Source organism: Macrotis lagotis, chromosome 1 (genome assembly GCF_037893015.1).
Source record: "Macrotis lagotis isolate mMagLag1 chromosome 1, bilby.v1.9.chrom.fasta, whole genome shotgun sequence".
In the NCBI taxonomy this organism is placed as follows: domain Eukaryota; kingdom Metazoa; phylum Chordata; class Mammalia; order Peramelemorphia; family Peramelidae; genus Macrotis; species Macrotis lagotis.
In genome coordinates, this window is record NC_133658.1 from 595552105 (window position 1) to 595568137 (window position 16033).

The window sequence follows — 16033 nt, forward strand, 5'->3', positions numbered from 1 at the left end:
TCCAAGGCCACATAGCTAGGTAATTAAGTGTCTGAGTTCTGATTTGAACTCAGGTACTCCTGACTCCAGGGCCAGTGCTCTATCCATTGTGCCACCTAGGCTCCTCTACAGTAGTTACTTGATAAATATCTGTTAAGTTGAAGGGGCAACAAGGTAAGATACTGGGGGAAAAGCGTAGCGGGTTAAGGTTTAGGGGGAACATAAAAGAATTCACGTAAGAGGTCATCTCTGATCCAGAAGAAAGTTTAGGGACAAAAAAGGTTTATTAAAGAATTGCTGTGATTTGGGGGTGGCTAGGTGGTAGAGCACCTGTCCTGGCGTCAGGAGTACCTGAATTGAAATTTGGCCACAAACACTTAATAATTACCTAGCTGTGTGGCCTTGGGCAAGCCACTTAACCCCTTTGCCTTGCAAAAACCTGAAAAAAAAAATGTCTGTCCTTCCCTAATAGAAACAGAGGAATGGAAGAGAGGAATGAATTCAGTTAAGCGAAGGGCTGTACTGACATCAGGATGTCTGATCAAGCCCCTGAATCTCCTATATGAGGAGATGACATCAATTTTTTTCCCCAGAAGGGTCACAGTTCTCTGCTGTTTCATCCATTCTCCAGACTCCCTTATTTTTCTTCCACAAAGGAGCTAAGGGAAAGAAAGACTAAAGGCAGGAAACCACTGATCCCTTAGCAACCTAAAAACCCATGCCTCCAAGACAGGCTGAGCAGGGAAGGTACAGGAGCAAGAGATTATTGGGGAACACATTCTCCAAGAGCAATCTAGCTTTATGGGAAGCAAAACTGAGTAAGAAGGGGAGCTATTTAAGGGAGATGTAGTGGGAACGAGTAGTTCAAAGACCAGAGATTAGGTAAAGAGAGATATGTGGAATGAGGGGCTGTACTCAGACTTCATCCTTTCAGGCTAGGGCGGGTACCATTGTTTCAGAACTGGGGCTTGACCTTGCCAGGACGAGGCAAAGTACTTTACTAAAAGTTCATTGAGCTCATCTCAATAACAATGGGATGGGGGTAGGGGTGTACGTTGCCTTCTGTAAGGTTAAGTGTTTGATACCTGGTCGGTGCAGAGGAACATCATCATCATCATCATCATCATAAATATAAAACATATTTCTCTGTCCAATCTTTCCTGTACTTCAGGTATAGTGGAAAGAAGGCTAGTCTCAAAGTCAAGTCTCACCTCCAATACTTTCAGGCTGTGTAACTCATCTAATTTTTCAGTGCTAAGAGTGCAATTTTGAGAGAAGATACTCCCTTACATAGGCAGAATGAGTTTTCTTATCAGGCACTTCATTTTATCAAAGGAAAAATCAAACAAACTCATAAGCTCAGTCCCTTTCCTTTAATTCTTAAATGCTGGAGTCAGAAAGACTGGAGTTCAAATGCCTTTTCAGTCACTTACTAAATCATGACCTTAGGCAAGTCAATGAACCTTTATCTGCTTCAATTTGTCATTTGTAAAATGCAGACAATAAAAGCACCTACCTCCCAAAGGGATGAGCATCTAGTGAGATAAAAATTGAAAAGGTTTTTCAAACCTTACAGAGTTGTAAAAATGCAAGTTTTTACTTTTTATTATTTTCCTCAACTGGTAAAACAGGAATAATAATAGACCCTACCTACCAGGGTTGTTAAGAGACTCAAATGAGATATTTGTAAAGCACTTAGCACAGTTCCAGTCACCCAGTAGTCATTTTATAAATACCAATTGTCACAATTATTAGTTTTTATTATTTTCCTCAACTATTGTGGATAGTAATAGCCCCTACCTCCCAGGATTGTAGTGAAGATAAAAATAAAATATTCATCAAGTGCTCAGCACAGTGTCCCCCCGACCCTTAATGCTGTTATTTTCTTCAACAGTAAAATGGCAAGTAAAATAGCAAGGTTGTGGCAAGGATCATATACATTTGTAGTAGTGCCTGCCAGTAGCTGCTTGATAAATGTTAATTATGATCATATTTATTTCCTCAACTCTAAATTGGAGGGGTAGTAAGAGTTCCCATATTGCAGGGCTTTTGTCAAGAATAAATGAAATTTGAATAAATTTCTCTTTCCTTTTCTCCCTACTTCCTCAACTGCACAATAGGGCTTGCTGTGAGAATCAAATGAGATATTTGTAAAGCGCTTAACAGAGTGCCCGGATCACAGGAGGCACTTAATAAATGTTAACTATTTAGGTTTTTTTTTTTTTGCAAGGCAAATTGGGGTAAATATGAACTATTAACGTGATTAGCATAGAAGCAGCTAAGAGAGGGGGCAGTTCTCATCAAAACTACAACTCCAAAGGGGCGCCTGGGTGGAGCACCAGCCCCGGAGTCGGGAGGATCCGAGTTCAAGTGAGACCTCAGACACTTAATAAGGACCCAGCTGTGTGGCTTTGGGCGAGTCCCTTAATCCCATTGGCCTCGCAAAAGCCTAAAAAAAAACAAACAACCCCCAAACTACAACTCCCAGAATTCCTGGGAGCGCCCTCGTGGTTTGCCCAGCCCTGGGGCAGGAGTGACGTCGTAGCTCGGTGGCCGAATCCGACCTGCGGAAGCTGCCCAGTGTCCGGTAGGGGAGAGCCGGGGAAGGTGCGTCTGTCTGTCCTTCCGTCCAGCTGCCCGGGCTCCCGCACCGAGCTGAGTGCCCCGAGGTGAGCCTGTCGCGCGCGCGCGTGGGGTGTGTGTGTGTGTGTGTGTGTGTGTGTGTGTGTGTGTGTGTGTGTGTGTGTGTGTGTGTGTGTGTGTGTGTGTGTCGGCTGCCCCGCCCCCTCCCCTTGCCCTGCTGCTGCCCCGCCGGGCGCCTGCCCCCACCCTGCCCGCGCCGGGCTCGCCCTCTGCTCTTCTCCCCTCCCCCTACGGGCCATTTTCCCAGCCCCTCTGACTCATTTGGACTGTTTTATTTTTCAATCACTGATTTTTTTTTTGTTGCAGTCACCTAAACCACGCCCTCTCCTCCGCCTCCCCCCCAAACACGGACCCCCCCCCCCCACGCCTTACTTAGACTTCGGGTTTGGACCCCTCCGTGGCGCGTAAAAACTTCTTCCCAAACTACTCCCACTCCCCTAACAGGCGGGGCTTCATCTCTTTCAAAACCGGCCTCGGCCCCTCTTGGGTTTACACCCCGAGACTCGAGATGGGGGATTTCTGCCGCCGCCGTCAGCTGACCGGCCGGGTTATCCGCCGGCCAAGCGGGGGGCGGGGCGCCCCGGGTCACGGCCGCGGAGCCCCGCCCCCCGGCCCGCCGGCTGCCCCCGCGGAGGACGAGCGGTCCGGACCCTTTGGCTCCCCCTGCAGGCTCCACGCGGACCTCCAGCGACCTCCCCGGCACCGGGGGGCCCCCGAAGGGCCGTGCGGCCGGGCTGGCGGGATTCGGCGCCTTCGTTGGTGCGAGGGCCGCGCGCGGGAGACAGGTGCTGCCCCTATGGCTGAGACTGCACTTGACCGGAGGGCAGCTGCGGGCCGGGAGGGGGGCGTTGTGAACCGGGAGCCCGGCCCTCAGCTGGGGCGCGCCTGGGCTCAGCCACACCTCCAGGCGGAGGCTCCGGTGCCCTCTCATCTCCCCGAGGAGAAGGAAATGTGGGACCCACAAGTTTGCCAGGGAGCAGATTCATATTTTAACTTCATCAAAGGGACTGTTTACTATCAATATTTTCTTATACTAAAGATGATTCTCTTATACTAAAGATGATTTTCTGGATAACCAAATAGAATGCCTAGTAAAAGGCATTAGTTAACACTTTTACATGTCTCTCCCAAAGTTGCTACTTTCGATTGCCACCTTTTTTTAGTTTTTTTTTTGGCAAGGCAATGGGGTTAAGTGGTTTGCCCAAGGCCACACAGCTGGGCAATTATTAAGTGTCTGAGGCCGGATTTGAATTCAGGTCCTCCTGACTCCAGGGCCAGTGCTCTATCCACAAGTCACACTTTTCCTTAAATCTTGACTCCATTCTTCCCCATCCTCAATGGCTATACTCTCTTCCCTTCCCTGTTTTAAGCCCTTTGGGGGAAATCATCTCCGGCTCTCTACTACACTTCGGATTACTTTGCTTTCTTGCTTTGTTGCTCCATGCCTTGTGTCTTTGTTTCTATTGCTAATTAGGAAACTGTTGATTAGTGAGATTACAAATTTATGGTATCTAAGTTCACTTGATCCTTCACAGCTAGGCAAATATTGCAAATATTAAATTCTTCCTTAATTGATTTGCTATTCTATTTTTTTAGGTTTTTTTTGAAAGGCAATGGGGTTAAGTGACTTGCCCAAGGCCACACAGCTAGGGAATTATTAAGTGTCTGAGTCCAGGCTTGAACTCAGGTACTCCTGACTTCAGGGCTGGTGCTCTGTCCACTGCACCGTCTAGCCACCCCTACTATTCTATTTTTTAATACCAACAGTTTTAGTCTTTCCTGCTCCTCAAGCCTAACCCTCTCCCCCCCACCTTCTCTGTTAAGGCTTCAAGAATTTAGACAAGTCATTCAGAATTTAGGAGCCTTTAATTACTCAAATCAAAGGGCTGATTGTCTAACAAGAGGTGTGCTGTCCCTGATGACACCAGAGTGGTTGGCATAGAAACAGCAGGTCTCACCCAGGGCCATGCACAGTCCTCCTTGCTGGAAGAACAGGAGGTCCAAGTTTATTTTGTCCTTTCTCCAGAAAAGGGCACATTCCAAGTCTCACAAAAGTAGTGAAGATCAAGGAGCTGCCCCGAATTAACAGTCAAGCAGAATGATATGATCTAACTCAATTCCTCTCTCCCTCCCTAGCCCCCTCTCTTCCAACCTGATTGGTTAAGGTTTTCAGAGTTACAATCTTTCCATGAAAAATCTACCCAGTAACAAAGAGAAGAATAAAATGTTTTCATAGAATATTACTTCACCATCTAGATGGTGAGGGTATCAAAAGAAGATTTCTAATAACCTTTTGTTGTCTATCTAAATGAATTAATATCTGAGTATGCAAGGTCTTTTTAAAAAAAATCTATCTTAGTTTAATATTTATCATCAAACAAGAGGAGGCAGTCTACTGTTTTCCCAGGCTATCATCAAATAGGTGTCTAACTAAGAAGGCAAGGTCTCTTTTCTGGAAGTTTTCCACTATTTCCCTCCCTAACAGAATCAGGAGGGTGTCTGGCTCAGGAATGTCTGTCTTTGTTTTAATGATTTTTAACCCTGAGAGGACTTCACTAGGAATATTAACTCTTAGAAGGAATATTCCACTCAATCCCTTCTCTTACTATTTTATAATTGAAGTTCTCTCACACTAGCCTTGATACCCTCTTAGGATCTATTTTCTCTCTCTCCCTGTCCACTTGGGACCCATCTTCTCCTTGGAACCCTGACCAAACAACCCATACAAACACATAGACATAATGGAGGAAGATGAACTTGTCTGGTTTCTCTTTTCCCCTGGAGACATACAGTATCTTTCTGTAGCTGCAGAGTCCATTCCAATCTCCAATTTGGATATCTTGTTGAGATCTCCTCTTCTGGTAAAGGAACTTCTTAACACAACATCTTATCAGACAGATTCATATTTTCATCATTAGACCATAAAATTCTCAAGCTATTAAAATTCACATTTTGCCTTACTCACTGTCACAATGTTATACATACTTTAACAAAAATATCAGGGGCGGCTAGATGGCGCAGTGGATAGAGCACTGGCCTTGGAGTCAGGAGTACCGGAGTTCAAATCTGGCCTCAGACACTTAATTACCTAGCCTACTGGCCTTGGGCAAGTCACTTAACCCCCTTGCCTTGCAAAAACTAAAAAAAAATACTGAAATGCACCAACCTTGAGTTCTTTGACCAGCAAAGAACTTGTTCTCAGCTACAGTGAAAGGACAAAGACAGGAGCCTCTTTTCATAGGAACAAAAGACCAAAAGAGCACTTTATTGAGTATCCTTAACCTCTATATATCTTCCCAATGCCTTTGGACAGCACAAACATATCTCATGAGATAATCAATGGGAGTCAACCATACAAAAAGATCTTAAAGTTGCTTGCCCAAATTCTTGTCATACTTCCTTATCTTTACAGTTTTGGTATAATCCTGTTACATCGGGATGAGCCACTTCCTGGGCAAACACAAAAGTTGGAGAATGAAGATGTCCTGAGATACCTAGCCAGCAGTATTACAAAACAACAGAGGGGCAAGAGGGTCTTGGAGACCTTTGTCCTTGTTATCTCACAGCTGTGGTCCTCAAGGATCACTAACAAAATACAACTTCCATAATTATTCACTTCACAAGTGAATATGTTGAAAATTATCAAGTTAACTTGAGCTTATAACATTTACATTAGATGATCACCTTTGTACAAAAAGTATCTAGCAAGAGAAATACAAATAGCCTTAGTCTCTTGTTCTTCATCAAGTATCCTTAACTAAAATAAATTCTTTCCAAAATGTTACTAAGTAAACTATAGGTAATTATTCTTCTGATAAACTCAACTGATTTACATTACTGCAGAGAAGCGCATCTTGAGATTATATAACCTAATTTATTCTTTTTACCTAAATATCCATTTCCTAGCACAGAATAAAATAAAATCAAAGAATCTTAATTCTTCTCAAAATATATAGCTAACAGCAGAGGTTAAAGCCACATGCTGGGGGCAGCTAGGTGACACAGTGGATAGAGCACCGGCCCTGGAGTCAGGAGTACCTGAGTTTAAATGTGACCTCAGACACTTAATAATTAACCTAGCAGTATGGCTTTGGGCAAGCCACTTAACCCCAATTAAAAGTCCCATGACCTAAACTAGTAATTCCATCTAATTAGTTCTCCAAGTGAATCCACTTCACAAGGACTAAATGCTAATTCTAATCTGGATGGGGAGGGTCACAATCAGCCCCCTTCCATACACATATATCACCTATATCTTCTCTGAGTGTCCCTGTCATCAGAATACATTAAATAAAGTGACTTTCTAAACATTCAAAAAGCAGTCAAGTTCCCCCAGTATCTAGAGTATTCCTTGGCATACAAAAAAGCTTCTTCATAAATATGTTTCATATTTCAACTAGAATGTCTATACTCTTGGTGGCACCAATTTCTAATCTACAGACCCACATCCCTTTGTCTGAAATTATATCTGTTTTATTTCTGGACAAAGATGGTATATTAGAGGCCTCTTGGCTAGCCTGCTGTATTACAATAGATAAACACCTCCTTTGGCTAGGAGATTATTCTAATAATTGTCACATAACAATTAGCCAGAGAGTGTTACAAAAAAATCATAAATTATAATTGTTTTCTTTCCTATGTTGCTCAGGTGCTTGTACTTCAAAGCAAACAACCATAACTTTGAGATTATAAATGTATATACATATTACCACAAAATTCCCATATATATGTATAAAATTGGCAAGTTCTTAAGCAAACAATTCTCTATAATAAACCTCTTAATTATTAGTCATGTTTGAAATACAAATTACCTTTCAGAATTCATTCAACCCATTAGAATATCTCTAAATTTAACAAAACAGTAATAAGTGTAACATTAAGAATTAGATTTCACAAAACAGTTTTTCCATTATTACATTTATACCTAGACCTTCAGTTCTAGAGCAAGGTCCAACATAACATTTAAAAAATTTCAGGGAACCCAGAGGGTCATTACCTTTGATAATTTCCCTCATCCCTACAAAGCAATCAATCATTAATTCCAGGTTTAAGCACATTAAATAGTAAATAGTTTATATTTCCAAAGGTAGATCACATGTTTGATAATACTCTTCAATATTTTATTCATTGATAAGTCATCTAATTTGGGTCACATAATTTTTAATTTACTAATCATTTTTTGGGGGGGGCTTTTTGCAAGGCGAATGGGGTTAAGTGGCTTGCCCAAGGCCACACAGTTAGGGTAATTATTAAGTGTCTGAGATGGGATTTGAACCCAGGTACTCCTGACCCCAGGGCTGGTGCTTTATCCACTACACCACCTAGCTGCCCCTTTTACTAATCATTTTCCAAAGCCCTTCACATTTATACAACATTACTGGAAAGAGTATCTTGCAGTTACACTCTCCTTCTGAATCTGCATTTAACATTGGGGGAAGACATCTGCAATTGTACTTATTTAAAATTTAAACATTAAATCCTTAACCTACATGAAACAAAGTTTTCATTCTGGCATCTCATTCTCTTAAAACAAAACAACAGGTTCTTTTAAAGTTAACCTTATAATTAGGTATCTTTTACACAGAAAACAATTCTAAATTTATGCTTTATAAGCTTATTTAGCTCTTCTTCCAAATATACTTCTGTTTTCAAAACAGAAAATAAGATTCTCCATAATTTTAGTCTTATACATATGATAATTTCAAAAGCCCGATGTGCACTTTTTTACTCATACTAGTGTTACATTTACATTTACAATAAATAAGCTACATTGAACACAATTTTAAATTCTCAAAAAAGTTGTTTAAATCTGTTCTTATACAAAGTTTACTAATTTTCACTACATATTTCATGTATTTTCCCTTTTAGAATTTTGCAACACAGAAAAATTTTTAAGACCAGTTGTTGCTAAAAATCCCTTTTTATAATTACAAGTTTCTTTATACTTCCCTTAAATTCCAAAAGTCATATTCAAAATAACCTTAAATCACTTTCTTTTTCAAAGCCTAACAAGAGTTTGCAAATTCCTTTTCTCTTTGTCATTGCAATTCTAACTTATGAGTCTTCTATCCTTATTGACCAAGATTTCTTAATATTAGAACAATTTATTTTACTTTATTTTATTTTTGTTTTTTTGCGAGGCAAATGGGGTTAAGTGGCTTGCCCAAGGCCACACAGCTAGGTAATTATTAAGTGTCTGAAGTCATATTTGAACTCAGGTCCTCCTGACTCCAGGGCTGGTGCTCTCACCTAGCTGCCCCTAGAACATTTTATGTTCTGGGGATTGGAGATTCCTTTCAATTTGAGATATTAAAGGAATATGTATTAATTCTTTACCTTTATTAGTTATCATTACTTAATCACCCCAGATTTTTTTTCGAGATACATGAACTATACCCCAAACGTATTTTGAATTGGTGTTTCCTGTTTCCTCGTTTAGTAATTCTAAAGCTTGATTAAGAGCACAGAACTCACAGTCTATCCTGACTGCCAGCCTCCACCAAAGCCATTCTGTCCCTATCTATTACAGCATTTCCATTAATTCTTTTTCCTCCTATGACTCTGGAGGAGCCATGGAACATTAAAATAAAAAAAAAGTCACCCCCCTTTTTCTTTTTATACAAACCCCTTAATTGATTTTGAAATCATCTCCCAAGGCTCCCCAAATCCCCAAAGTCAATCTTCTTACACAATATCAAAGCTGCTCAAATCTTCTGTCTACATGCTTTGACCAATTTTCATACTTAAAAATGGTTGAAAAACCCCAATTGTCTCTTCTCTTCCCAGTACTTTCAGAACTTCTTCCTCAGACTATACAATTTGCAATTTCCCTTATTATTCTTTTCCACTATTCTTTTTCATTAACTCTTTTGATTGAAGTTAATACTGTTCTGAACCAGCTATATAAACCACAGACATGATTACTTTCCCAGAAAACATTTTTCATTAAAAGGATTTAATATTTAACACTTCTTGATTTTAAATGGTAAAACTTTTGAGAAGGCAAACAAGTACTTAAAAAAAAATCTCACAAGCTAATTGCAATATCACCTGCTCCTTTCTTCAGGTAGAATAAGCCATATAACTTTTCTCATAAGGAGGCAGGTCAAATCTTTCTTGGGGGCTCTTCTATAGATCCCCACTTGTTCCATTACTTTCTGTAAATAACTAACATTACCAGGATCTATACTCATAAACTCCTGAAACTATAATGTTACCATATCATTCTGGTAAAAGATTAACTATTTAGTTTCCCTTTTCTGGCATTTCTGTGTAACCAAATTATATACTTTAGAATTAACCTAGCTTTCTTGACTTTCTGGAATTTATTTTCCCAAATCTTTTTTTCAAATTAAAATAACATTTCTTTCTGTGATTTCTTTATTTAGCATATTTAACATAACTTTAACATAATTTTCTTTATTTAACATATTTAACATAATTTTAGCATAATTTTCATTGTCTCTTTTCTGTCTCTTTAACTTCAAAATATGGTCCCTTTTCAACACAGAAAAATCCCTCAGAACAATGTCTAAAGGAGTTGGGATGATTGGGACTGTCCCATGGTGTTGATTCTCAAAAAGGCTGGCAATGACACAAAACACAGACATAAAAACGCGAAGAACTCCACACACAAGAAAACAAATATATATATATGATAACCAGAGAAAAACCAAGCCAGGAGGGAGGAGGGCATCCCACACCTCTCTCAAGTCTCAAGTAAGGGGGAGTTCAGCTGCGTCTAGCCTCCCACTTACTATACCAGAGTACTCACCATGACCAGGGCTCCTATGCCAGATGGGTGAATTTTCATTCAGATTTCCCTGATCAAGTGCTTCATGGTTGGAGACCTTGGAGCTGAGGAACCAGTGACCACCTCCTAAGGTATCACTCCCGATGAGCACTCGCCAGCCTAACTGGGTGAGACCTTCTAGTAGGAAGATCTCACTGGGGCCTCCAAATGTTATGGCTGCAAGAGTTTAGGCAAGTCAGTCAGAATTTAGGAGCCTTTATTACTAGAATCGAGGGCTGATTGTCTGGAAGCTTCCAAGATAATAGCAAAATGATACAGGTACAAGCAAGCTTATGTACTGAAAAATCACATCCTTGTTAACTTATCTAACTTAAAAATCACTCATGGTTGGGGCAGCTAGGTGGCGTAGTGGATAAAGCACCGGCCTTGGAGTCAGGAGTACCTGGGTTCAAATCTGGTCTCAGACACTTAATAATTACCTAGCTGTGTAGCCTTGGGCAAGCCACTTAACCCTGTTTGCCTTGCAAAAACCTTAAAAAAAATCACTCATGGTTCATACTTTAGGAACTTTACACCTAGGTGAGGAAAGGGGAAAACCATGCATATGGGAGACAGAACCAAACAGGAAATTGATATTAGCAGTACATTCATTGAGGTTACAGGTGTTGGGTTAGGGGCAAGAGGGGTTTTGTAAACAGAATGTCAGAGTACTGCAGGAGGCTAGAGTGGAAAATTACAGACCCTTTGTTGCTGGGCTGGGGAGGCAGATTTCAGGGGCAGAGGACCTGAGGGGCAACCATCACATCTCCCCAAAGTACCTCACCTCATAATTTTCTGAAGAAATTGAAACCATTTGATAAAAACTCCTTCCTCTCCATCTCATGTCACTCATGTCTTCATCTACTATTTTCCTCTTGGCTCTTGTCTCCACTTAGAGAGAGCCCTTTTCCTTGCATAAACAAACTCCTCTACATTTCAGCTTGGATCAGATATATCTCCCACTTCGTCCAACAAATTACTAACACTATTATTCCTGCTCTGTTTCAATGTTCAGAGATCTTCTGTCTTTTCCTTTCCACTGGTTCCATCCCTATTGCTTACAAACTACCACTTATGTCTTCCTTTAAACTCTGCTTGCTATAACCAAACCCCTTCATAGCAAAAATCTTTACAAAAGACATATCCTAGTTAAGTCAAATCAACAAATGTCTGTTATGTATCACACATCGTCATAAATGTTGAGGGTAGAAAGACAAAAAGTAGCCTGTACTCTCAAGGAGCTCAAAGTTTGAGGGAGAGAATATGCAAATGACCACACATATATGAGACATGCCTAAATATTACATATAAGACAATCTCATCTCAAATTAAAGTGCATATGTATGATTTATAAATATGTATATGTATGGAGTTTCATATAGGAGGAACTACAAGGAGGTCTGCAACATTGCATTAAATACATAGAGTCAAGTATAGAAAACTGGAAATGTGGAAAGGGGCCTGATTATGAAGGGTTTTAAAAGTCAGAAGGAGATATTAGAGTGCCCTTGGAGTTTATTGAATGGGGGATAACATTTAGATCTGTGCTTTAGGAAGAATGATGTGAAGAGGGTGATCAACACTGTTAAAGTGTTCAGAGTTCTACATATTACTTTATTTTGTTTTGGGGAGGCAGTGGCTTTAAGTGACTTACCCTAGGTCACACTAAGTATTAAGTGTCTGAGGTCAAATTTGAACTCAGGTTCTCCTGACTCCAGGACTACCACCTAACTTCCCCTTCATATAACTTTAGAGTGCTCAGATTTATCTAAATGCTGAAGTTAGAAGTGCCTGACTGATACTGCAAAGATACTAGAGTGGTTTGCCATATCCTCCTCCAGCTCATTTTTCAGATGAGGAATTTGAAGCAAACAGAATTAAGTGACTTGCCTAGGGTCAACCAAGCTAGTAAATGTTGGGAGATCAGATTTGCACTCATAGAAAATGAATCTTCCTGACTCCAGGCCTAGCATTCTCTCCATTGTACCACCTAGCTGCTCCAGAAGCCAGATTGCAGAAAGTTGAGGAATGAGAAAAAAGGAAATGGAGAAGTTGGGATACTTGAGATGGATTGCAAAATGTTCCCCCCAAATTAGACTCAGACTATTTTCACCTTCTGGTGAAGGCATTTATTTGGGGAAAATCACACTTCCTAGGAGCAGGCTGGTCACCCAAAGGGATACAGTTACTCTAGTGAGGAGAGGGTGAGATTTTAAAGTGTAATTAGGGATATGTCTATGTAGTTGGGGTGGAGTTCAGAGAGCCTAGATGATTTAAATAGGGATATATAATTGGAGGGGGGCAAAGATGTGGTAATTAAGGATGTATAGATGAGGTCCTGTAGCTTGAGATTTAATTGACCTAGGGCTGGGATTTATTGTTTTGTTGATAGATGGGGAACAAGGTACTTCACTGAGGTTCTGTCCCCTTCAGAGGATTCTGTTACAGATGACTTTCTCTAGTTAAGTTAGGGGGAGAGATATATAGGACTGTGTCTCTCCTATCAAAAAACTTTCACTTAATCCATCCATCTCCTGGATCTTCCACATCAAAATCCTCTTCAGTCTGATTTCTAATCTCAACCTTCAACTGAAGTTATCCTTGTCAAAGTTTTCAATGGTCTTTTAATTTCTGTAGCAAATTATTCTTTCTCAGTACTGATCCTCAATTTTTTTGCAACTTGACAATTGCTCATCATCTTTTAATTCTCTTTCTAGTTTTTCATGACAGTGTGCTATCCTTTTTCACCTATTCTATTGCTCTTTGTCATTCTCCTTTGCTTGACTCTTCATCCAGGTGGTCATTCCTTTAACCATGTGTGTCCCCCCTCTTATCTTGGTTCCCCTTTTATTGGCTTTTTACTCTTTCACTTGGTAATGTCATCACCTGCTTTGAATTCAGTTTCCATCTCTATGAAGATAATTCCCAGATCAACAGACCTAATCTCTGGTGGAGTTATAGTCACACTTCTGTGTCTTCTTGGACAGCTTGAACTAGTAAACCCTCCCCCCCCCATCCAAACTGCCCTGTTAACTTTTGTGAGCACCCTTATCCTCTCAGTCATCCCAGGCTCCCAACCTTCTTATCTTCAGTCTCACTTTAACTCATCCTACATATCCAGCCTACTGCTGTTTCCACCTTCACATTTCTGGTATATATCCTATTCTCTACAACTCTACCAACTTTATTTCAGTCCTTCATCATATAAATCTTCTAGATTTATGATTGGTCTTCCTGCTTCAAGTTTCTTCATACCAGTTCATCATTCACCACCCCTAGTAGTTTTCCATTAAAAAATTTTTTCATTTTTTTTTTCATTTTTAACTTCCTTTTGAAAAGGAAAAAATAAACCCATCCTACCAGATCCATGTAAAATATATGCATAGTCATGCAAAAAACAACAAAACACATTGGCAATGACTAGAACGTGTATCTTCATCTTGAATACATCACCCCTGTGTTAGGAGTTAGGTAACATTTCATAAGACATCCTTTTATACTATCAGTTGAGTCTTCCATCCTGTCACTTTTTTTTTTTAAGGTTTTTGCAAGGCAAATGGGGTTAAGTGGCTTGCCTAAGGCCACACAGCTAGCTAATTATTAAGTGTCTGAGACCAGATTTGAACCCAGGTACTCCTGACTCCAGGGCTAGTGCTTTATCTACTGTGCCACCTAGCTGCCCCTCTGTCATTTCTTAAAAGACTTTCAGAGTTCTTTGAATTTGAAATGGTTTAAAAATTTTTTTTTTTTATTTTCCAGTTTTTTTTGCAAGGCAGTGGGGTTAAGTGGCTTGCCCAAGGCCACACAGCTAGGCAATTATTAAGTGTCTGAGGTCGGATTTGAACCCGGGGCCTCCTGACTCCAGGGCCTGTGCTCTGTCCACTGTGCCACCTAGTCGCCCCCAAATGGTTTTGTTTTTGAATAAATTTTTTCTTACTCACTTTTATTTGCTTTAATTCATAGAAATCATCCTAGATTTCTCTGAAACCTTCCATCATTGGCACCATTATTTTAGGCACTATAGTATTCTGTAGACTCAGTTCTAATTTCACTGCCTATTTGAGGCCTGCTTCTAATACCTTTTCTTTAGATTATCTACTTACCTGTTTTCTTTGTTTTTAGTTCTTTACTTGTTGTCTCTGCCATTATAATGGAGAGAACTGGGCCTCTTTTATCTTTCTTCTGTAACTCTCCATCTGTTAATCTAGTACTTGTTAATTGTCTTAATCCTTTTATTTTTGCTGGATCAGTTTTGTCCCTGTTGAGTCATCTTGAGTTAACTGTCTTTTAACCTTTGTGTCCTCAGTTCTCTAGAACAAGGTGTTTTCCCTCATTTTTAGTTCCTTTTCCCCCTTTAATTTAAAAAGAAAGCCTCAAAAACTTTATTTTTAATCAACTTGACAAACATCAACATGTGAGTATTTTCACATGAAGTACGGAAAATAAGATTTTATATGAATCTCAGTTATGGAATATTGTTTGAGTTTAAAATTTAGCAAGATCAGTACTGCCCTGCTTGTCTGTGTCCCTTCCAAAAATCTCTGCTCACTTTTATGTATTTTTTAAGTTTTTCAATCACATTCTTTTTTTTCTTTTGTATCACTTTCATTACTTGCTTTTCCCCTTCTCTGCCTTGTGACAAATAAGTATTATCAAACAAAACCACACATTAGTCATATATGATAATGCATATATAGTCTGTATTCTTCCCACCTTCAAACTGTGGATTTTAGGTGACTTGAGCTAGTAATTTATAGCTGTATTTCTTTCCTTTCCCTCTTCCCCATACTTAGTTGTGTTTTATGTTCTCACCAGCATAGCTTGTAGCTGTTTCCTCTTTTCTTAAACTTATCTTCTTAGGAACTCACTTTACTTTGCAAAAGAACTTAACTATAGTGAAAGTTTTTGCAGTAACCAATGAATTAAAATTTATGCCCCCCTCCCTCCCAGAGAATTTTGTGATTGCTTCACTTAAAAAAGCCTCACCTGTGTCTAGAATCTCCCCACTCCCATTCTACTTCTGAAACTTGGCTTTTTCTTGATTATTCATTTCATTGAACAGAGTTCCTAAGTTTTTCCAAGAGTTGTTTTTCTTTATAATAATGTAGTCTTGAATACATTGTTTTCTTGATTACTTCTTAATTCACTCTATATCAATTGAACTGAATCTTTCCACATCCCTCTGAATCCATCCATTTTAGCAATTTCTTATGGAGTAATTATATTCTATTGCTTTCATATGTCATAATTGATTTAGCTATCCTTCAGTTGTCAACTGATTTTTTTTTTCAGTTGTTTACAACCAGGGGTGTTGCTTTAATATTTCTTGTAACATGTGATTCCTTTCTTTCGGTCTTTTTTTTTGCTCTTAGTCAAAGAACATTTGTATATAATTCCAAATTACTTTTCATAATGGTTAGACTACCTCAAAACTCTACAGATAATCCCACTACTGTTCTTACAGTTGTCATTTACCAGACTTGGTATGAGATGGAACCCCATAATATTTAAACTTAATTTTTTTCTAATTTTAACTTAAATGTTACAAATTTGCAAAAGTGATAATTCTATTTCCTCTTTTTTATACTTATTTCCTCTTTCTTTCCTACCTTCTTGCTA

General features: G+C 39.6%; 1 protein-coding gene across 1 annotated transcript in view; it reads left to right on the forward strand.

Moving 5' to 3' along the window:
- The first annotated feature begins 2518 nt into the window (after window positions 1-2518).
- PLEKHB2 (pleckstrin homology domain containing B2) overlaps window positions 2519-16033 on the forward strand; it is a 53301-nt gene continuing 39786 nt past the window's right edge. Inside the window, exon 1 of the mRNA XM_074214909.1 lies at window positions 2519-2648. The gene's annotated coding sequence lies outside the window, so the exon portion shown is untranslated. The remainder of the gene's footprint in view (window positions 2649-16033) is intronic.